We start from the raw sequence: 24,110 nt of genomic DNA on the forward strand, positions 1-24,110 counted from the left end.
AAAGAATTGAAAACATATGTCTACTGAAAGACAAGCACTACTATCACAAAGGCATTATTCAAAATAATTCAATATTGGAAGCAGCTCAAAATGTCCATCAACAAGAAAAAAGACAATGGCATTGTTGTATGTTTAGACAATGAGTGCTATTCATCAATTAAAAAGGAGTGAATACTGACATATGCAACAGTATGGATCAATTTCTAAATATTATTTTAAGTGAAAGAAAGCAGATCCAGAAGGATACACACTGGATAATCCCATTATAAGAAATCCAAGAATAGGCAAAACTCACTACAATGAGAGCAATAAAAAGGATTTGCCTCTGGAGGGTGGAGGAATTGATAGAAAAGGGGAAGGATCAGTAGTATCTGTTAAATGTTTAGAACTAGCTGGGGTGGTGGGTGGGTGAAAGTTTTGATTTGTAGCATTTGTTGATTTTTATGCTGTGAATACTTCCAATTTCAAGATTTCTGGCTGCCAATGTGATGTGACTGAACTAGGAGTTAGGAATGCATGCGAACAGTTGACTCCCACAGTCACGGAGAGCTGGCTCCAGTATGCCACTGAGAGGAGATGAGGAAATATTCGTTGGCAATAGAAACATTCTAATTCTTCTTCTGGGATGTGGTTATACGGGTATATAAAATTGTCAAAAGTCATCATATTTATTAGAAATTTGAAATCTGTGCATTTTTGTATGTCAGTTGCGTTTCAGTTTTTTAAAAAGTGGTAAGTGCCATATGCTAGGTAAAAAGAAAGACTTGCCACTGGAATTGTCTTCAGGTCAACACTGTAACATGCCAGAATATCTCAGTATAACAAACAACCCCCAAATTTAATGGCTTGAAGCAATGACATCATTTATTTTGCTCAAGGGCTAAATATTTATTGTTATTATCAAATGAAATATCATTTATTTTGTGCAGGGTTTGGCAAGGATAACTCATCTGTCCTTAATGTAAGCTCCACTTACATTAGCAACATCAGTTCCAAGGCTGGACATTAGAATCATCTCTCACTAACTCAAATATCTGATGGTGGATACTGGGGCTTACATGTGACCTCTTAATGTGGCCTGGGCTTTCTTACAAACCTGAGCCCAGGTTCTAAGAGTGAATATCCAAGAGAAGGGAAACCAGACAGAAGCTATATCATCTTTTCTAACCTAGCCAGGGAAGTCATACTGCTTCCTCCTAGTTCATTCTACTTGTCAGAGCAGTCACAAGCCTGCCCAGGTTTAAGAGATGGGGAAATAGACTTCAGCTCCTCATGGGGAATGCCAAAGTGCTAGAAGAATATATGAGACCAGAAATATTGTTGCAACTATTCTGAAAAATACATTCTGCCACAGACTGTCATCTGGCGTCATACCCCTTCCTCTCACATACAAAATACTCAGCGCTCTTCTTAGAATCTTCCAAAACTCATCCTACCCCAAAAAGATGTATAGATATAATTTTTTTAAAAAGACATCCCATTTCAGCATTATATTTTAAATGTAGAGAAGATTCAGAATCCTATCATCTAAGTCAGATACAGGAATAGGGAAGGCTCCTTGAGTCTGATCTTCAAGAATTCCAAGTACGAAGAACTGGGAACTAAAGAGATGAGTTATCTGTGCCCTACACACCTAATAATCCAAATTGTGTGACAAGTATGAGATAATCATAACAGATGTCTCATTAGTGAAGTGGGAAAACTGGAAGCACCCAGTAACTACTGGTTGATAGCAAATGTGAAATACTTGCCAATCCTTGATTAGGGCTCTGTTCTACTTCCTGGGAGTGATTCACTGTTCCCCTTGGCTCTGTTCTCTGGGCTCTGTTATCTGGGCTCCTGCTTGTGCCCTCTGTTTGGCTGGTTCTTGCCTGTAGTCATTCTAGAGTCCAAAGGCCTCTTTCTTTTTCTTTCTTTTTTTTTTTTTTTTAACATAAAACTACAAACTTTGTTCATATTTTCCAAGTTTTTCCCTAAATTTTCCATGAATGCCCTAAAATTTCTGGATCCAATTAAGGATACCTCATTGCGTTTAGACATCTCTTTAGTCTCCTTCAATCTGTGACAGTTTTTCAGCCTTTCACAATCTTGACACTTTTTAAAATTTAAAATAAAGTTTTATTGAGATATTATTTGCATACCATACAGTTTACTCACTAAAGTGTACAATGAAATTATTTTTAAATAATTTCAAAGAGCTTTGCAATCTTAGCACAATCTGATTTTAAGACGTTTTCGCCACCCCAAAAAGAAACCTCAGACCCAATTGCATTCACTGCTCATTTCTCTGCCCCAAAAACCTCCCAGCTCTAGGCAACTACTAATCTACTTTCTAACTCTCGGGACTTGGTTTTTCTGGACATTTCGTATAAATAAAATGATAACATAGGTGATCTTTTGTGTCCGGCTTCTTTCACTCGATGTATTGTTTTCATCGTTTATACATGTTGTAGCAGATACCTACTGAATGAACTACTGTTCCTTCTTTTCTATTACTAAATGAAATTCTGTTGGACCAGGACATCACATTTCACTTATCTATTTGTCAGTTGATGGACTTTTGGGCTGTTTCCACCCTTTGGCTATTATAAGTAATGCTGCTATGAACATTTTTGTAGACATTTTTTCTGGTGGAAGTATGTTTCTGTTTTGGAGGAGTATATGCCAAGGAGTTGATGTTACTCCATTATGTGATAATTTTGTGTATGGTGTATTTTTGCATATGCATATCCAGTTGTTCCAATACCATTTCTCAAAAAGACTATTATTTCCCCATTGAATTGTCCTGATACCATTGTCACAAATCAATTGATCACAAATGTAAAGGCCTTGTTTCTGGGCTACCACTGCTATTCCATTGATGTATATGTCTATCCTTGTGCCAGTACAACATTGTCTTGATTACTGTATATTTGTGGTAAGTATAAAATTGGGAAGTGTTAACCTTTCAAATTTATTCTTATTTTCAAGATTATTTTGACTATTTTTGGTCCATTGATTTGCATATACATTTCAGAAATATATTGTCAGGTACTATAAGACACCTATGATTTTGATAGGAATTGTATTGAATCTATAGATCAATTAGAGCATATCACCATCTTTACACTATTAAGACTTCAAATCCATGAACATATGATGTATTTCTATTTATTTAGATCTTCTTTAATTAATCAATGTTGTTTTGCAGTTTTAAGAGTATAACTTTTGAACTTTTTCTGTTACATTTATTCCTAAGTATGTTAATCTCCTAGATGCAATTTTAATGGAATTTTATACTTAATTTCATTTTCAGATTATTTGTTGCTAGTGTATAGAAATACAATGAATTTTTGTACATTGATCCTGTATTTTGAATTTATTTATTAGTTCTAAGAGGGTGAGTATGTGTGTGTATTCATTAGTATTTTCTATGTACGGCACTTGTGAAAATAGAGATAGCTTTATTTATTCATTTTCAATATCAATGTCTTTACTTTCTTCTTCTTTCCTACTTTCCTTGGCTAGAGATATCAGTATACTGTTGAGTAGAAGTGTTGAGAATGGACTACTTGACAGATTCCTGATTTTGGGGAGGAAAGCCTTTCCTTAAGAATGACAAAGCTGTAAAATTTTGTAGATGCCCTTTGCAAGTTGGAGCTTCCCTTCTATTCCTAGTTTGTGGAGCTCTTTCCATTTTGTATCATCCTTTTTCTTCTAGTTAAATTTTATTAAAGTTTACTCCATCAGACAAAAGCCATAACCATTGAAATTCCTTTGAGGTACGGCCTCCTCCGTCTTGGGCTTCCCGCAGGGCTATTGTGAGACAACACCTTTAAGATTCTTAGAAGCTCTTTTTTTAATAAAATAGAAATTATCCATGAGAAATAACCTTACGATAATTGGAGCAAGATTTTTTTTTTTTTCTTCAGTTTGAGATACCGTCTTAAATGTTTCTGATATCTCACCACAGGGTTTTCTGGTCACAATCTTGTCTTCGTCTGTAGATAAAGCTCTATATTTGACCTTCCTGATAATAGCTCTCAATCTGACTTTTGCCGAGAAGCCATTTCTTTTTTTTTTTTTTTTTTTTTTTGTGAGACGGAGTCTCGCTCTGTCACCCAGGCTGGAGTGCAGTGGTGTGATCTCGGCTCACTGCAACCTCTGCCTCCTGGGTTCAAGTGATTCTCCTGCCTCAGCCTCCTGAATATCTGGGGTTATAGGTGAACACCACCACACCTGGCTAATTTCTTTTTTTTTTTTTTTTTTGTATTTTTAGTAGAGACGGGTTTCGTCATGTTGTCCAGGCTGGTCTCGCACTCCTGACCTCAGGTGATCCACCCACCTCGGCCTTCCAAAGTGCTGGGATTACAGGTGTGAGCCACCACACCCGGCGGCCATTTCTTAATTTTAGCGTTATTTGCTATATGGAGAGGCTGGTAATAAAAGGGAGTTGTAATTTTTGAACCTAGTACATCCTGGTTCCTTTCTATTTAACCATCCCTTCTTCAGTTATAGCTTTCCTCTTGCATTTTACTATGAACAACTAGAAGCTAGGAGACATCTCGAACACACTGCCTGGAAATCTCAGCTAGGTCATCCAGTTCATTAGGTAAACTTTCTATCTGCTATGTCATTACAGGTGACAGTGTTGCTAAATTTTCTGTCACTTTATGTCAAAGGTACCCTTTCCTCAAGCTCCCCCAATAACATTTTCCTCACTTTTTTAAGACCTCACAGACAACTTCCTCAGGGCAATCAGGCCTCAGCTAACAACCTCTTCAGGGTTCATTCACTTCTGCCTTCTCCTTACTGCCAAAGCCACTTCCACATATTTTGGTTTTTGTTATGATAGTTTTCTACTTCACACAATAAAACCTGTTCTACTTACCAGGGCTGTACAACAAGCCACTCTAAATTTTAGTAGCTTAAAACAATGACAGCATTTATTATACTCAGGAATCTGGTGAGTGAGGCTCAGCAGGAATAGCTCACCTGCACCCCATAGCATCTGTTAACAGCTTGCAGAGTGAGCATCAAAGTTACCCGAAGGCTTGTTCACTCACATAATTGGGATTCGATGTTGATTCTCAGCTGAAACCTTAAATAAGACTTTCAACCAGAGCAGATACAGGAACCTTTCCACGTGGCTTGGGCTTTCTTGCAACTTGATAACTTAGTTCCAAGGGCAAGCACATGAGCAAGAGAGATAGAGAGTGCACTGGGAAGAAGTTCTCTCATCTGTTCTATGACAGCTTCAGAAGTCACGTGACATCACGTCCACCACATTCCCTATGTGACACAGTCACAAGCCTGCTAAGGGTAAAAGGAAAGGAAATAACCTTTATCTCTTGATGGAGAGTGCCGAGGTCTGGGGAGATTATGTTGTAGGGAAATATCGCTATGCCTTTATTTATTTAATTTTTTTAAGAGACAGGGTCTTGCTCTGTTGCTCAGGCTGGTGTGCGGTAGCATGATATAGCTCACTACAGCCTTGAACTCCTGGGTTGAAGCAATCTTTCAGCCTCAGCCTCTTGAGTAGCTGGGACTAAAGGTGTGTGCCACCACTCCCAGCTATGTGCCATTTTTTATAATTAAAATCTGCCACAAGAGTCAACTCATTTTCCTTACAGAAATGATGCATTAAGATTATCCTTGAACAATAAAGTTGCATACGAATCGATGAGCTAAGTAAAAGATATATTTATCATACATATTTAACATATATATGTATATATTTGATAAAATTGTTCACCTTTTAATACTCAAGTCGCCTGGGCTGAACGGAGCTTCCTTACTTTGAATTTCTTTTTATTTGTACATATCATGCCTCTGATTTTTGTCTTTATATCATTTCCCTGGATCTCCCTTACAGAAGAAAGAAGTTGGGCCCAGGCAAATCTCTGAACCAATCAAAGATAGTTCAGGCTTGGGATGTTAAATGAAATGGCTCAATGAATCACAACTCTTTTACCACAAATATGGGCATTTGAACACCTGCCCTTGCTAGTGTAGAAGGGAAAAATAAGCTGTGTATGTATGGATGAAGACCAGATGGGGATGTGGCTCCATGCCTTCAGCGTGACTTGCTCCACACCATCCAGACTCATTGGCACGCATCTGCATTCTGCTCCCTGCCCATGGTCAGTTTTTCAAGAACTAAATATCAGTAAGAAGGTAAGCAATATACAATAACTGGTGGGGATTAATTAAGTCCACACTGGGCTGACTCCAGCAGAACACATGTCTAATGGCTACACAGAGAGGAGAGAATAAGAATCAATCTGATTAATGTTATTCTGGCTTCTGTCAAGGGATGAGGAAATGGACTTATCATGCTCTGAAATGTAATGCAAGCTTGGATATCAGGATGATAGACAGGATAAAATACAGAGAGAACTGGTTTTCTCCCTCCTCCAAAGCTCCCTAAAAGAGCCAACTTCCCATTTGACAGACCAGGTCAATAAGGCTGTCTTTTTTACATTTTCATAGTGATAACTACAGTGTTAGTACTCCCATCACCACTGGACAGGAAGAGGCATCCCTTGGCACTAGTACCGCGGCATGATTCTTGAGCACAAAAGTTGGCCCCAGTCAGAAAAGAGGCAGTAGGCATGAAAACGATCATTCCAAGAAAGGCTAAGCAAACTTCCAGATGCCAATTATGTAGACAGCATCCAAGAGATCAGATCTCATAAGTGCCTCTTCCTACCTGGATCAGCAGAATGATTTTGGTAGTTGCGTGGGTTAAGGGAAACATTAAATGAGCAATCAGGAGGTTTCGTTTCTACTCTTGAACCTACTGCTAATTCAAGGCCTCAGTTTATGCATCTGTCACATGAGGAGGTTGGTTTTCATGCTCTCCGAATAATTCCCATCTCTGTCGTTCCCCTGTGACCTCTCTCATTTGGTCCCGACCCTGCTTATGTGAAGTGGGTGACAGTTTTTACACAGGCTCCCAAGCTAAAGTGAGACTGTGCAAGGTCCTGAATGTGGAGGTTTATTTTGCACCACATTGTATATCTAATTTCTAGCTTTAGGAACTCTAATCTTGCCACTAGAAATAGACTCTCACAAAACATTTCTGCCAGCAGGCTAATGTCAAAATCATCTGAGGATAATCCACAGGCATACCTGAACAGACCGAGGAGGGGCTGGCTTTCCACAACAGAATCCTTCATGGAGAGAATGCTTGGTGAAGAAGCTGCCTACAGGAAGGTTTTCGGGACCTGGGACATGCCTGCCCTGAAAGAGATGGGAAGGTTTTAGAAATGCAGCCCTGTTGCGCAAGTCTCCCCTCCAGTGCCTGCACAGTTTTATCAACTTTATTCCCACCCTCAGTGACTAAAATGTGTGAGATTATAGAGGAAACACTTGGTCAGTGATGCTTTCCTAGGACCCATTTCATTTTGTTTTTGGTTTTTTTCCCTAGCTAGCTTATTGTCTTAAAGAGGTGTCACCTACTTCTCTGTGTCTAGCGGCTTCCTCTGTTAAATGGGACTGCCTTTCTCAAAGAGTGTATCAGTCAGAGTTCTCCAGAGAAGTAGAACCAACAGAGATTATATACCTATTGAACATATACAATCTCTTATTGGCATTTATAATATGTTATAAATAAATATATATGTATATAAAGAGGTATATTTGTATTGGCTCACAAGATGATGAAGGCTGTAAAGTCCCACAGTCTGTCATCTGCAAGCTGGAGATGCAGGAAAGCTAGTGGTGTGGGCTGAAGGCCTGAGAGCTAGAGGCTGGAGGGACAGACTCAAGGCCAAGTCTGAGGACCTGAGACCAGGAATACTGGGGGCAGGAGATGAAAGTCACAGCTCAAGTAGTCAAGCAAAGTCCAAGTTCAACCTTCCCTCTGCCTCCCTTTTGTTCTATTCTGGCCGTGAATAGATTGGATGATGCCCACCAACATAGAAGAGGGGAGGTGGGCATCTGCTTAACTCAGTTCGCCAATTCAAATGTCAAGTGCCAGTTTTTTCCCAGACACCCTCACAGACACACCCAGAAATAATGTTCAACCAACTATCAGGGGATCCTATGTCCCCATTAAGTTGACACATAAAATTAACCATCACACAGAGTGAGATATTAATTTTACATTTTAAAATAAGATTTTGTATGCAAAATTCTTTGAAAATGGGATAGTAGAATACGATTTTAAGGTACTTTATTACTGAGATATTAGCTTGCTCTAGAAACCCCTGGAGTAGTTTGGATCAGCGTTTGGTGCTTTTCTGATACGAATGGAGAGATCAGTCAGAGATTTTTGACTTCCAAAGCAACCTGAGCACTTAGGGCTGAACTATTTAAAGCCAGCACCACCGAGGGAACAGCAAAGGTGGAGACAACCTGCAGAGTCCAGCCTTTTCAAAGGAAATAATGAGCTATTCAGTTACCATTCTGTGGGCTTTAAAAAATGTGGGGGGGAAATGTTAGTTCAGCCACTGCTACTGAAAAATGCTCACTGTTCAACTTGCCTGCTGCAAATTAAGCCGCCAAATAATTCAGAGCTGCTACAGATGCTGGAGTCAAGAGTGTTTCAAAAAGCATCAGCTTCCCCAGCTCCTAATCACATTTTAAAATAAAATTGGAGCTTTCAACCCAGCCTGGGAGCTGTTCTTTATATTCTTCAAGGACTTAGACATCCACCCTGGAGCTACTGGACCTTTGTCCATGTCTGGTTTTGAAACTTCTTCCTTTCCTTTGACACTTACAGCCTAGTAGGTGAAAGGTGGTGAGTTTAGCTGGTTTGGATTTTAGTGAGAGTCTCCCCTCTGCGCTGAATTGGGAAAAATCTAGTTATCAGATACAGAAATTGGGCTCAATGATACTGCAAGCACTTACTGAGAACCACTATGACCCCAGCACTGTATTGTTGCGTTAGTGGAGACACCCAAGAAGGTGCCATCGCTTTCACAGTAAGTAATAAGGGATCTTTAAGAGTAGAGAGGATTCACTGAAGGTTCTGGATGGATTCTTCCGGAGTTCCTTTTGGGAAGTTATGGCTCTAGGCCTCTGCTTCTCTGGCTATGCTGATACCTTTTTGTTCACAATAGAAAATTGTCCTGGTATTATCTATACCCTGTCCTTATGATTTCAGCATCTGGTCTGGACTCTCCATCTCCCATTCCTTCTTTAGCCCATCTGCTCTTATTTCCTAGCAATTTAACCTATTCATTTCCTCTTCTTTGCTTCTCCTGTTCATTCTAGTTTCACCTATGACTTGACTCGCTTTGAATTTCTTTCTCACCTTTTGGCCAGGGACTAAGTTCCAACCTCTCCATGCAACTCTATCACATTGCCCATAGGGCAAGGGGCTTCTGTGCTCAGCCATTTCTTTGATATTAGTTCCTTCCTGGTAGTCAGGCATATGTTGGTTAGAGTAATCTCTGATAGCAAAAAGCTAAACCTTCGCTCATAACCATTTGTTGGTAGAAGTTGAAAGGTGATGACCTTTTGGGAAAGGAATTTGGGATTACATACAGAGTTTTATTAAAATTATCACAACCTTTGGCCTAAGACTTCTACATTTAAGACTGCATCTTAATACATTGTTTCTTAATAAGTAACTATTTTACTAACACATAATCTAAAATAACACAAGTGTCTAAACATGATTAAACTTTTGAGCATGGTTAAGTAAACTTTTTGAAATATAATGTAACCTTTAAATAGGTACTGCATAAATATTTCTTTAATGAAGGAATAACACTAAAGGTTGTAAAAGAGGTCAGCTATTCATGCCTGATTTATTCCTTTTCAGTCTCCCATTGAAATAGCCATGAAAAGGCAGAAAACACAGTCTGAATGACACCAGAAACTAATGAAATCATTCAATGATAGCATTCAAACTAAAGTGAGTTTCATGAAGGAAATATTCTGGGAGGGAGAGTGTCTGAACAAGATAGAACAATCATTCAGACACATGAAACGAAACAACTGCATTACACCTACACTTGGGATATGGAGCCCAGGCTACAACCAGATAGCCTGATCATTCTTCCTCCTGCTAGAAGAGAACGGATTTTTAAGACACATAAAGACACTACTTCCACTGAAGCTCCTCTCATCAGTAATTATTGTGTTTCCAACTTCTAACTTTCAGCAATATAAAACTACTATAGCTTAAAGAGAAGCTTATGAATTGTAGCAGTGAAGTACATTCCTACATAGGTAAGAGCTCAAAAAATGTCCCACCCATGTATTCTTCCTGAAAAGGTTATTCTAAGGTACAACCTAACTGACAGATAATGTGAAGCAAGTGTGGGAACTCAAGAAAGATGAAGTTGGAGTAGAAAAGGATTGCAAGTACAATTATATCAGTTCACATACATAGTTCTGTTGAAATATTTATTTAATTATTGTTTTTTAAAAGTGCTAAAGTAAAAACAATCTGGAAAGTGATATACAACAAAAATAATATCTAGTTTTATAACTTTATATTATGTTATAAAGACTGTAACGGTGAGCAGAAAGAAGCAAAATTGTACTAAATTCCTTATTTCACATTATTATAGGCTAGCTTTTATCAAAACTATTAGAATTATGAGAACAAAGTGATAAAAACATGTTTGACCACTCAAGAATATAAAAATTGACACAAATTTTAAATAATATAATGAATAAAAATTAATAAGGACTTCAATCACTATCAATCAGACTTTAATCTATGAAATTAGTCACTTTAACTTAATCACTAATCACAAATTAGTACCCCTTTCCAAGTGTTCATGCAACATTTACAAAAGTTGGTCATACACTACTTTAAAAAGAATGCCAATAAATTCCAAAGGACTTATACCAAATGCTCTTTCAGCATTTATTTTCTCCTGTCAGCCTTAGTAACCCATATCCAAGTAAAATCACACCCATTGATGGTCTTCTGAAACTCAAAGGTCATATCTTGCCCCCTTTCTATACCTGCTATGATTCCCAACATTTATGGCTTGAGAAGCTTTGAGTATGGACACAATTTTGTTAAGAAGAATACATCAGAATATCCACTAAGAATGTAGAAAGTTGTAAAGAAAGTTGCTTCCAACCTAACAAGAAGAAGAAATGGACAATATATAAAATCACAACTTTTCTTGAACCCATCAGAGAGTTGACGTGTCAGGGAAACCAGTTAGCCTGAAGTCTAAAGAAAAACAGGCACCTTTTAGCAGATGCAGGATACAAGCTCTGGCTTATTTGGGTCAGAAGACAGAGGACTGAAAGTATGTGGTGCAGCCATGGAAACAAATAAGATTTCAGCTAAACTTTTAACAAATGGCTAAAATCAGAGTGTGAGCTAGTGTGAGAGCATAGAGCCATAGATATGAGGGAGTTTCTAACTATTTGAAGTTTCCTTGTTTTAATTTTATTTTTTTGAGATGGAGTCTTGCCCTGTCACCCAGGCTGGAGTTCAGTAGTGCGATCTCAGCTCACTGCAACCTCCACCTCCCGGGTTCAAGCAATTCTGTTGCCTCAGCCTCCCGGGTAGTTGGGATTACAGGCGTGTGCCACCATGCCTGGCTAATTTTTGTATTTTTAGTAGAGACGGGGTTTCACCATGTTGGTCAAGCTGGTCTGGAACTCCTGACCTCATGATCCACCCTCCTTGGCCTCCCAAAGTACTGGGATTACATGAAGTCTCTTTATTAACCTCATGGGGGGTTCATTAGAAAGATTGGGAACAGGGCATCAGATCTCAAAAAAAAGCTACTGTATTGTAGGCTTGGGGAAGGGGAGCAGCCATTGCTGCAGGAAAGAAGAAAGACAACAGAGCTCTGCCCAGGTCCTTCTCCCCCATGGAAAAACAAGCTTGTGTCACTAGGGGATGGCTGGCAAATACTATCATTCTCAAGTAAAGACCTATTGAGGCTAGGAGAAGAAAACAGAAGAACTGCCTACCCTCAGAGGAAAGACAGGAAACCATCCTGGGCCCAGATCACTGGAGATCTACCACTAGGGTGGGAGAGGGATCACTGAGAAAGTCCACCCCTGGAAGCCAGGAATGCTGGGCTTGCCCCAAACTGAGGCTGAACAGAGGTTATAGAGAATACCCTTCCAGCCTCCACCACACCCAGGCGATTAAGCATCAAATAAGAACAAGTAACAACAATTTGCTATGTGAAGGGACAAGATCATAGGAAAAGACCCTCTTTGAGGTATAGATTCATAGAGAAAACCTAAAGCTGAAGGCCATACAGGAATATTGAAAAAAAAAATCCACCAGCAGCCCAGACCTCACACTAAGGACAAGGAAATGTTAGAGGAATGTGAAGCCAGTGTTATATTGAGGATAACTTTTACCACGAAACTGAAATCTTGACTAGCTCAACACATGATTAAATTGACTCAACTCTGCACACTAAAAGTCTAGCAGAAGTGTTGCATTTCCAGACACAAATACCATTGGCCTCAGTCTCAAGTGTTCTGTACTCAATGTCTGGCTTTTAACCCAGATTTACAACACAAAGAAGAGCAAAACAAAACAAAGCAAAACAACGACAACAAAAACACTGTCAAGAGGCACAGCAATTCAACAGAACCACACACAGAGATATATGATTCATATAATGGAACTATTAGAGAAATAATTTAAAATAATTCTAATTAATATGTTAAAGAAAATACTGGAAAAGGAGGACAACATGCATAAACAGATGGAAAAATTTCAGCAGCAAGATGAAAATATAACAAGGAATCAAATAAAAACAGTAAAATAATATTAATAAAAATGGTGAGAATAAAGAATGCCTTCTATACTTATCAGTACTTACAAGCCATTTGATTTTTTTTCTCCAGCATGTCTACTAGGCTGGAGAAAAAAATCAAATAGCTTAATAGGAATTACCTAAACTGAAACATAAAAATAAAAAAAAGAAAAGAAAGTGTGTGAGAGACAGAACATTTAGGAGCAGTGAGAAAGTATCAAATTGTCTGATATGCATGCAATTGGGCTCCCAGAAACAAAGGAGAGAGACCACTGAAAATAGAAGAAAAATTTAAAAGACAATGGCTCGTAATTTTTCAAAATTAATGACATACATCATACCACAGATTCAAGTTCAGAGAATACTAACATTATCAAAAACAAACAAAAAGCCTAAATGTATTATAGTCAAACTGCTGAAAACTAAAGAGAAAATCTGGAAGGCAGCCAGAGGGGAAAAAAAGGCATATAACATACAGGGGACAAACATAAGAACACATTAGATTTTTTTCAACAGAAATTACACAAGTCAAGTGATATCTTTAAAATGCTGGGGAAAAAAAAAAGAAAAATTGTCAACACAGGACTTTATAAAGGTGAACCCTAATTCAATATGACTGGCATCCTTATGAGAAGAGCAAATTAGGACACAGACAACAGAGAAAAAAACATGTGAAGGGACAGGAAAAAGACAGAGAGCTACAAGCCAAGGAGAGTCCTCAGAAGAAACCAACCCTGCTGATACCTTGATCTTGGACTTCTAGCTTCAAGGATTCTTAGAAAAAAAATTATGTTGTTTAAGTCATCCAGTTTGTGGACTTTGTTATGGTAGTCCTAGCAAACTAATACACATACATGCAAAGGGGTGATTGCCAGGTTTCTCTACACTTATTTTTCCATTTGTAGTTATAAGTATCATGTGGAGATACTTCAAAGCTATGTAAATACCTGTATCATACTTTTGCCCATGATCCAAAGCCAGGTCCTGCTACCCAATGGACTCCAGAAATAATAACGTTTGCACATAAATGAAGATCCAACTTCCTACATCAATGTTTCTTGCTTGCAACAGCTTTCCAGCATCAGTGCCCTCCTATTAAACCCAAGTCCTACTCCACCAGAAGACCATGTTCAAGGAAAATTAAGGGTGAATAGGCCTGCACTGCTGCCTGGCTAAGAGAGAGTTCAACCCTTATGAGGGAAAAAGTTAATACTCTGATGGGCCTTTATAATTCCAAACCTCAGTAGAAGTGAATGCGTATAACTAATTTCTAATTGTTCCTTTCATTACCACAAATAGATCTGGTATTCTCTGAAGCACATCTCAATATTTTTCTGCACTTCCAGATCTTGATTCAGATATTTTCATTCTCTTTCAGTTTATCTAGTATAAATCGTATACTGTTATTTGCTATCATTTTAGCCTAACCCATGCCAGAAAACATTTGCTAAATATGACCATTTATTCTAGAGAGAGGTAAGTTTATATAGCTTGTTTGCTATGAGTATCAGTTCTCTTTTTTTCCACCGAGACTAGTATAAGAATGAAGAAGTCTTTTACTTTTTAAGAATTGTGGCTGAGCAACAGAAAGAATGTACTATCAAAGCTGTGAGACTCTGTAATATATGAACAATACAGGACAATACAGATAAAAAAGCATTTCAATCAGAATTGAACCAGGAGTCACATATTTGAGTTCCAGCATTAACTTCACCATTATTAATTGTATAATGTTGGACCAATCACTACACCCCTCTAAGCCTCAGTTTCCAATCCATAAAACAGGAAAAGTAATAGCTCTGTTTGCTTTCCTGTAAAACATGTGATGGGAAGAAAGGGAACTACATCATGCCCAAGGTGGTTTCAGAGGCCAAAATAATATCCCAGCAGTGCTTGGAAAACAGTTTAGTGCTATGTTTTTTAAAAATTTAGTTTTTACAGGTATATAGCAGTGCATTATGGGATATGTAAGATATTTTGCTACAGGCATACAATGTGTAATAATCACATCAAGGTAAATCAGGTATCCATCACCTCAAGCATTTATCATTTCTTTGTGTTACAAACATTCAAATTATATTCTTTTAGTTATTTTCAAATGTATAATAAATTATTGTTGATTTTAATCACCCTGTTGTGTTATCAAATACTAGATTTGATTCATCCTATCTAACCATATTTTTGTACTAATATACTAGTTCAGTGCTGTTTAAATTATAGAGTTTCTGTGTGAATTGTTGTTGCTGTTTTTGAAATAGAAAGCAGCGTCTCGCTGGTGTATAACCCAGCTTAGGGTCAGGGCATGGATTCAGGCTTTTCTTTGTCTCTTCTAATATCAGAACTCAAGAGGAGATAAGAGTCCCAGTATCTAAGAGAGACCCTGCCTTCTTTTATTTCCCTGTTCCTAGCCCACAGCCTCCAGCTCACACACCAATGCTACAGGAGGTTTTTCTCCCCCGGGACACAGTGGACAGTGACTATAGGGGTCCCCTCCCCAACTTCCTGAAGCATTACTCATTCTTGGGTGGGCTATTTTCCTCCCTGACTATTAAGCCTGATATCACAAACAAGCACAATTTGTAATTAATTTAAAGGTTAAAATCTTTAAACCAAGCAACAGGCAGTATTCACAGTATGTGAAGATGCTCAGGATTAAAATGATTTGTGTAACAGTTCCCCTACTCAATTAGCCCTGTTAGGTTGTAGTTACCACCTAATAAAAGTTGAAAGCAAGGGCTTTCCTAACACTGCCTTCACTCTCAGCCCAGCAGGAAAAGGCGTCTTTCAACTGGGAAGCTACTGAGTTACAGCGGTTGCTTTGGGTAATGTTATTCTAATACATTCTAACTCAGAAATGTTAGCTATCTTATGCTAAAAAAATGTTATAAGAGGATATTTAAGAAGTCTATAAATTAGTATTCATTGTGGCACTAAAGATGCTAATTTTTAAGGAGGATAATATATGGCATTTTGCTAGAATTCTATATGACCATTTTACTGCAACAGAGTTGTGGAGATAAAAAGAGTTGTTGCATTCATTGACTCTAACTCTCATTTATGAAGGGAAATGCACTTGCATATCTTTTACCAGAGGAAATGTAATTGTTATTCATGTTGAGAAAGAGGTTTATTAGTAATTTTATCATAAAGATTCAGATAAAAAAAAAGGCATTTGGGTTATTACAAGATATTAATTATGAATGTCAGCCAACTACAGTAGTAGGTTTCTTTATGGTATAAGGTGCAAAATTATCTGCTGATTTGGTGGGTGCTTTGGTCTGAGTTCACATTTTCATCACATGTATAAATACCTATACACTGTTCAGATTATGCCTGTATGTTTCTAAATAACTTATTTGAGGGATCCATAGCCAAGATTCCCTAATTATAAGCTGTTCCATAAAGTTACTTGTTATGTTTTTGTTTTCCTTCTAAGTGACAATAGCATTTTAGAGTGACTATTCACATTTATTCATTCAGCAGGCATTTATTGAGTGATTTCTGTTTAGATCTGGGAATAAATTTGTAAATAACAGAGACACAGTTTTAGCCCTCTTAGAGCAGGAAAGACAGACAAGGAAATTGCAACATGCTGTATTACATAGTATGATATGGCTGTGCAGAGCACTAGGAAGATTCTAGAAGGGGCATCAGACACAGGTTTGGGGTGGTCAGAAAACATTTCAAAGGAGGACGTACGTCTAAGCTGAGACATAAAGGGTAGATAATAATTGGTCAGAGAAAGAGAGAGTAGAAAACTGTTCTAGGTGGGTATTAAAATGTGAAGAAGGGTATGAAAGGCAGAGAGAGCCAAGCAGCAGCTTAAAAACTGAGGTTCAATATGTTGGGAGCATCGCATTTGAGTACAGGAAGAAATGAGACTGATGGAGATAGGCAGGAGTTGGTCTAATAAGAGAGTACATATCCTGTTAGGGGGTCTGTGTTCCATCCTATGAGTTTGAAAGATTTTAGGCAGGGTAGTGAAATGATCAGATTAGCCGCAATGTGGGAAATGGATTGGAATGTGACAAAACTAGAAGTAGTTAGGAGGCTATTGCAATAACCCAGATGCAAGTGGGAAATTTTGTGGCATAAAAGATGATGGCTTTTATTTTCTGCATGAATTGGAAAGAGAATATCTGAGAATGAGTTGAAAGGAGAGGTGGTGTTCAAAGATTTGAGAATAGTAGGGAACAAATTCTAACTAGGGAAACAGAAGGATTGCTGGGCAGTCCTGAGGGTCCTACTGGTGATGCAGAACATAAATTTATAGTGGCATCTGTATCATTGCATGATTTTCTTCATGATACTCAAAAGCACATATGGAATATGTTGCTAGTGAGATGCTGAAATGATGGATCAAAAGACAGGATGAAGAGATGAAAAATGGAATCTAAACTGAATAAGAAGCTAAAAAGATACAAAATGGGGCTAAATGATAGGATGGAAATAGTGAGGTCCAGGACTCAAGACCTGAGATCAGACAATATGGAAGGATTAAGAGGAGGGCCAGCTAAAGGAATGCATAAGGCATTGATCTATTACAAAGGTTAGCACATCACTGATGACTTAAATACCACTGGAAATACACTAGAGTAAAATTTTAAATTTTAGATTCTTTTCAGGGAGAATCCTAAATGTGTTTTGAACCTCTGCAAGTGAGAATTCTGAAGGGTGAAAGGGATACAATCCATTTCTGCTTATTTCCTGTGTCTCTCCTTTGTCTTTCGATCTCTTCCTGTCCGAGATGCTAATTACGGTTTATGAACTCTACATGACCAGCGCTGGTAGAGGGAAAAAAAGATAAGGGAGCAAAAAAGTCTTACTGGACTAGTACTATACTAAGATGACATTAGTACTCTCTGAGCTTGGCAGATAGATAGATAGAATGGATGGATGGATGGATAGATAGATAGATAGATAGATAGATAGATAGATAGATAGGCAGATAGACAGATGGATAGACAGATGGACTGATAGATGATAGATAGATAGATAGATAGATAGATAGATAGATAGATAGATATTAAGAGAGAGAAAGAGAGAGAGAAAGACATATATCTCTATATATGATACTGATTCCTTCTTCCGTGGGATGCTCTGTGGAATTTTCAAATATACTTCCTCCCCATCACAACACTGAGGATCTCTTACCTCCAGTTCTCTTAACATATCCTTATGTATCTCCTCTTGTTAGCCAATTAAGATTCCTTCCCTCCTCATCCATGAATATCCAAAGGTACACATTCAACCTCTTATTGCAGAGATCTCATTGCACCTCCAGGAGTCTCCTGGGAAATATCACCTATTGTTCATGTCGCCATATCTAGTTCATGAGCAAATGCACAATCTGGGTTGGGTGTGATAGCCATGGAGGTGTTCTACTCTCATTTCCCTTAAAAGAAACTGCTGTGACGAGCATAGCTGAGCTGCTGCAACTTTGTGTTCATCAAGGAATTTATCGCAGGCCACACTCTCCTGGGCTACTCCTGCATAAAGACTGAGCATGGCTGGGTTACTAGAAAACAATCAGTACTACCTGATGCAGGATTTGTCTAATGGACAACCTCAGCTCAAGGGATCTCCATCAGCCTCGCTGAGACTTTCTCAGAACTAAGCAGCAGCCTCAGGCTCTTCCTACTGAATTCTTCCTTCTCTCTCTCCTTTCACAGGTATTAGACGTGGGGGAAGGCTCTTGTTCTCTGTTCCTTTGTCCTTCATAGGTGGTTCTTCCACAAATATCTTGCACATTTGAGCCCATCTTGGCATCTTAATGACACAGTTACTTCCCAATAGGAATTCTACTTATCCTTTAGAATTCACAGGCCCTACTGAATTCTTTTAGAATTCAATCCATTATGGACCCATTCTCCATACCAAACTCGACAAATAATCTTCTGTCTTAAGAGCACACAGGATTTGTTTTCATTAGTATGGTAAGACATGCAGACATGGAAATGATGAAAGAAGAGTTTGTTATACTCACAGATCGCCAGACACAGGAGGCAAAGTAGGCCATGCAGGGCCACAGGGAAACACTAGGGTCTGTCAGACACAGAGGGAACGAAGTGGAGAAGTGTCCAAGAGCTTTATTGTGGTTTCTGCAGGAAAGAGCCATTAAGAAGGGTAAGTAGATTTAGGATTAACTAGTTTAAATAGTTTCAGCAGGCTAGTGTGGAGAGGTTGTAGTTGTCTGGCTCAGGCATGATTAGGGCAGGGGAGTAGTGCCCCAGAAGATGAGAGTCTGATAAAGAAGGCACTTGAGGGCATGAGTTCTAGATTGGTGGGTTTGCATATGCAAGGCATAGTCCTAATTGAATTGTTTGCTACCTCTAGGAATTAGCTAGCCCTGGGAAAGGCAGTCCCTTCAGAGTTAGCAAGGCCACAAGATGTCAAAGATAAAAATGCAAAAATTAAAACTACATGATTAACACAACTTTGAAGTCCTTCTCACTTGTCTTTAGATGAGGGGTAAGTACTCTCCCGCATCTATTCCATTATGTGCATATGAGTGGGGTGATGGTGGGGGAGAAAAGCTCATGGCATTTCAACAAATTATCTCTCTATAAAAATCCCTTTCAATTTCTTTGGGCCTCTCCAATCTCTTTTATAGACTGAATGTACAGGTAATAAAAATATGTTGTTATTTTTTCCATGAAACTGATTCTTGGACAGCTTCTATGCAAATCACACATATGTGGTCTAGAACTACTCTTTGCTCTTGAGCCATACTTGACAGAATCCCATTTTTATATCCTATTAACACAGCTTTACTCTTGATTTCCCTACATCAAGAATGCTGTTTTCCACTTCTTTGTCTGAAAATCTGGCTTATTTTCAAAGTTTCAACTAAACTATCATTATATTTCTGAAGATTCCTTCAACTGCTCCAGCCAAATGTAATTTCACCTTCCTGCGAGTTCTCACAGATCTTTACTTCTCATTTTCATCTCTATATCAGCTTCTCTTAGTACTTGTACTGTTTGTATGCTTGATTTTGTTTTGGTTTTGTATTAGGCAGTATCATTGCAACAAGTCACGCTTTGAGAACTCAGAGAATATGTTTGTTGAGAAAATCCGGGAATTATTGCCAACCCATGGTTGTCTCCATATGTCTTGGGAAAAATAGCAAAAGGATTTTTTGAGTTGGTGGTTAGAATCCAAGACACAAAGATTCAGGCTCTGGTAAAAAGATTGCATTGGCTATTTTGGCTGACAAAAAAGGTAAGAGCAAGAATGCAGAGGATTTATATCAACACAAAGAAGAGTCAAAGGTATGTGACCCGTTTGAGTACAAAGATTCTGAAGCAGAGGTACTGCAACTCCTCAGCATTTGCAAAACCAAAGACTTGATAGTGAAAATTAATTGTCATAAAATTTTTTAAGGTAAAAAAGAATAGTGGAACACTCATAAAGGCAAAATTGCTATTTTAAATTTATCCTAAAAGATATCAAATATTTTGATAAAGATCTAAAAATTCAGATAATATGGTATAGGTGTAGTGATGGGAAAAAAAAGTCAATGCAATACAATTAGGAGTTTAGAAAGAGAACTAAGCATATCTGAGACCTTGATATATGATTAGAGAAGATATATAAAATCAGTTGAGATCGAAATGATGTTGAAACACTTGTCTTTTCATATAAAAAATAAAATCAAATTAGATTTTCATTTCAACCAAACTCAAAAACAAACTCCAAATGTCAATATGAATTGAATATGAAAAAATCTTTTAAAGTATTAGAATACAATATAAGAATAAACAGCAAAAGCTTGAAATAAGAAAGCATTCTTAACTACAATAATAAAATAGAAGCCTTCAAAATGTAAAATTTCTGTGGAACAAAAGACGCCATAAACAAAATTAAGTTATACCACAGCCTAAGAGAAAATATTTACAGCATATATAGCAAGCAAAACATTAATATTCAAAATATAATAACTTTACAAATCAATTTAGAAAAAGACAAATGGGAAAATGAATGAAACATACAAAAAGGCAATTCATAGAAGATGAAGCCCAAAGAGAAGATAAATATTTTAAAAGTCCCACTTACATCTAATCAGAATTCAAATACTAACAAGATACTGTTTAGCCCCATCAGGTCGGCAAAGATATTTATGTCAGAGGTATCAAGCTTTGTCAGGGAAAAGGAAAAATGATAACTCTCAAACAGTACTGGTAAAAATATAAATTGGCACAACTGTTTTGAAGTACAGTTTGGAAATATCTAGTAAAATTGTATATTTGTATAACCTATGACCTGGCAATTCTACTTTTAAGTATATACCCCAGATAAATTCTTCCTCATACGCAAAAGAAGCTATCTTCAAAGATAGTCATTGAAACATTGTTGGTTATAGCAGAAACAAAACAAAACAAAAAGTAGAAGAAAGAAAATATCCATTAGGCAAAGAAAGGATAAATAAAGTGGTATGGGACATATTATTCAGTAATTAAAAGAGATAAGGTAGATTATACCTATCTATCCATCTATATAAAATGACACAGATCTGCTCATCATAATATTGAGAGAAAAAGCAAATTTCAATATGATGTGTACTGTATGATATAAATTTTATAAATTAAAAATTCTGTATGATCCTGTATATTTTTTATGAATAGATTCACATGCAGTTAAGGTTAAAAATGTGGATTTGATACATACACATCACTATCACATTCACTGTCAAGTTCATGATAGTGTTAACTTCTATAAAGAAAGGAAGGACATTGGAAGACAAAGGAGAACTGAGAAAACTTTAATTTTAGCAGTGACATATTCTTTTAAAAATAAATTTCTTAATCAAATGTGAAAAATATTTTAGTGGTAAGCACATAAGTGTTAATGTATCATATGTAATTTTTTATATTTAACTTTTTAAAATAATAACTTTAAAAGCTAGGAAGAAAAAGGGAAAGAGGGAAGAAAATTAAAATAACTTCTAGGGAAAATTACAGAAAAGAGAAGTGGCTTAAGGATTGGAATCTATGCAAGAAAACTAGATAAATATTTAGGCACAAATATCACTAAAATTTTCTTGATTATTTCTAAGAGTAGTTGGTTATCTGCAGACATATCTAAACTGATTTTCTAAATGCATAGTTTGTGATTCACATATCTGTCACGCACAGCATCTAGCACAATGTTTTACACATAAAAGGTGATATCTAGAAGTATGTTGGCTGAATCAAATAAATCACCTTCTCATCAGGTTTCCCAAAAGGTGAAACGATAATTTCCCCAGTCACTTAGAGGATTCTTTGCCCTTTTTGACAACAGAAAGACAAACAGGAGAACAGCCTGGAATGGTGGACACTTTCCCAGAATGCTTTGAGGAGTCCCCACCTGCATGACAGCTGCTCACACAATGGATCTTGCAGACAAATGAAGAAAATTAGCAAATGGGGAATGGGCCAAACCCTCTTCAATGAAAAGGCAGCAATAAAGATATCCTGTCTAACTCTTCCTGCCATAGATCAGTAACAAAATCTTATCTATGAATCACCAATCCTGGGTGGGAAATGCCAATCAACATTAATTTGGCGCTCTGAATGTCCTGGCAGGAGGGACAGCAGGCTATCCTGCTAAATCATATTTAAATTAGCCAAGGTGGGCAGCTGCCTCACAGATAATACTGGTGGAGAACAATGCAAGACAGATGATTTACCAATTAAATGAATCAAGCTTCCCAAACACTGATGGCCTGAGGACTAGGGTGCCATGTGTTTCTGCCAGACACAGATCTGTTTCCATAACCAAATTACGCTTCAAGTATATAACTCGTATGTCTAACCCTCCCTACTTTGTCTCCACCCCGTACACACATACAAAGTAGATTGCATGTTAATGAACAAAGCTCAGACTTTCTCCATTTCTCCACTTGTCAAAATCTTTCACCTTCGCAACCAACAGTAAATCACACGTTCTGCTTGAACAGGCACTCAGACAAAACCCCTGCCAAATGGCTATCATAGGAAAAAGGCCTTTGTCAGAGCATAGGTATTGTGTTTTTAAAAGGGAAAGATGGCCCACGTGGAAATAGGAAGGCTTGCTCTGGCTATCCTTTTAAAAATGAAACGTGTGGGGTGCAAACTAGAATTCAAAACCGAATTCAAGCACCAGCTTGCAAGGGAGAGCTAAGCCTATGAAAAGTTCAGGGGATTGTGTAATAATAATAACAAATAACATTTAGGTAGAAAAATTTGCAGTGTGCTTTATAGTATCTCTTGTTTAGTCTTCAGAAAAGTGTTTACTATTTTTATTATAATCTTTGTTTTGCATATGGAGAGTAAGAGAAGTTAAGTAGTTTTCCTAAGATCACATAATTAAGACTTTTTAATAAAAAATTTGGGCCGGGCGCGGTGGCTCACGCCTGTAATTCCAGCACTTTGGGAGACCGAGGCGGGCGGATCACGAGGTCAGGAGATGGAGACCATCATGGCTAACACTGTGAAACCCCGTCTCTACTAAAAAAAAAAAAATACAAAAAATTAGCCGGGCGTGGCGGCGGGCGCCTGTAGTTCCAACTGCTCAGAAGACTGAGGCAGGAGAATGGCGTGAACCAGGGAGGCGAAGCTTGCAGTGAGCCGAGATGGAGCCACCGCACTACAGCCTGGGCGACAGAGCCGGACTGCGTCTCAAAAAAAAAAAAAAAAAAAAAAAAGTTTGATGTTCTCTCTATTATAACATAGTGTCTCTCCAAAATGTTTTCTAATTCTGTGAGTATAAATATAAATAGCACGAAACAATGGAGAGGCTATTTGAAACCATTTATAGTTCCTACCACAAAAAAAAAAAAAAAAAAAAAAAAAAAAAAAAAGAATGAGAAGAAAGGAGAGAGCAAAAAAGAAAACAAAAATTGAAACAAAAAATACCAACAGAAAAGAATAAAAAAAAAAAAAAAAACCAGAGCATTAAAAATGCATTCAGAGATTAAGAGAGATTTGTTCATCTTGATTTTTGCTCAAAAAGGCAGTCACAGGCCAATTCATTTCTTTTTCTTTTTTTTTTTTTTTTTTGTAGAGACATAAAAGGCACACAATGAAATCTTAATAAATGTACTGGATGTTGCAGCATTAACTGATGAGCCAGACAAGGTAAAGACCTCAGACTACCAAATGTTTTGAAAGATGAATAGCGAATGTGAAACTGTGAACCAAAATAGATTTTTAGAATCTTTGAAAAAATAAAGCTAGAGAAAGTCGTTGAGACAATTTATTGCAAATATTTGAGTTTACAACGGAGCAAATGGAGAAAAGAGAAGTGACTCATCAGTCCAACAAGTGGCAGAATCAGAACCAGACCGCAATCCTTGGGTCTCCTGTCCTTCCTGGCACCAAAGGCACCTAACTTGAGTTTCACAGGGGAAGGAAAAGACTACAATGCAGGCACTGCTCCAGACGCTTTTTAGGGCAC

The sequence above is a fragment of the Macaca fascicularis genome, chromosome 1, assembly GCF_037993035.2.
Source record: "Macaca fascicularis isolate 582-1 chromosome 1, T2T-MFA8v1.1".
In the NCBI taxonomy this organism is placed as follows: domain Eukaryota; kingdom Metazoa; phylum Chordata; class Mammalia; order Primates; family Cercopithecidae; genus Macaca; species Macaca fascicularis.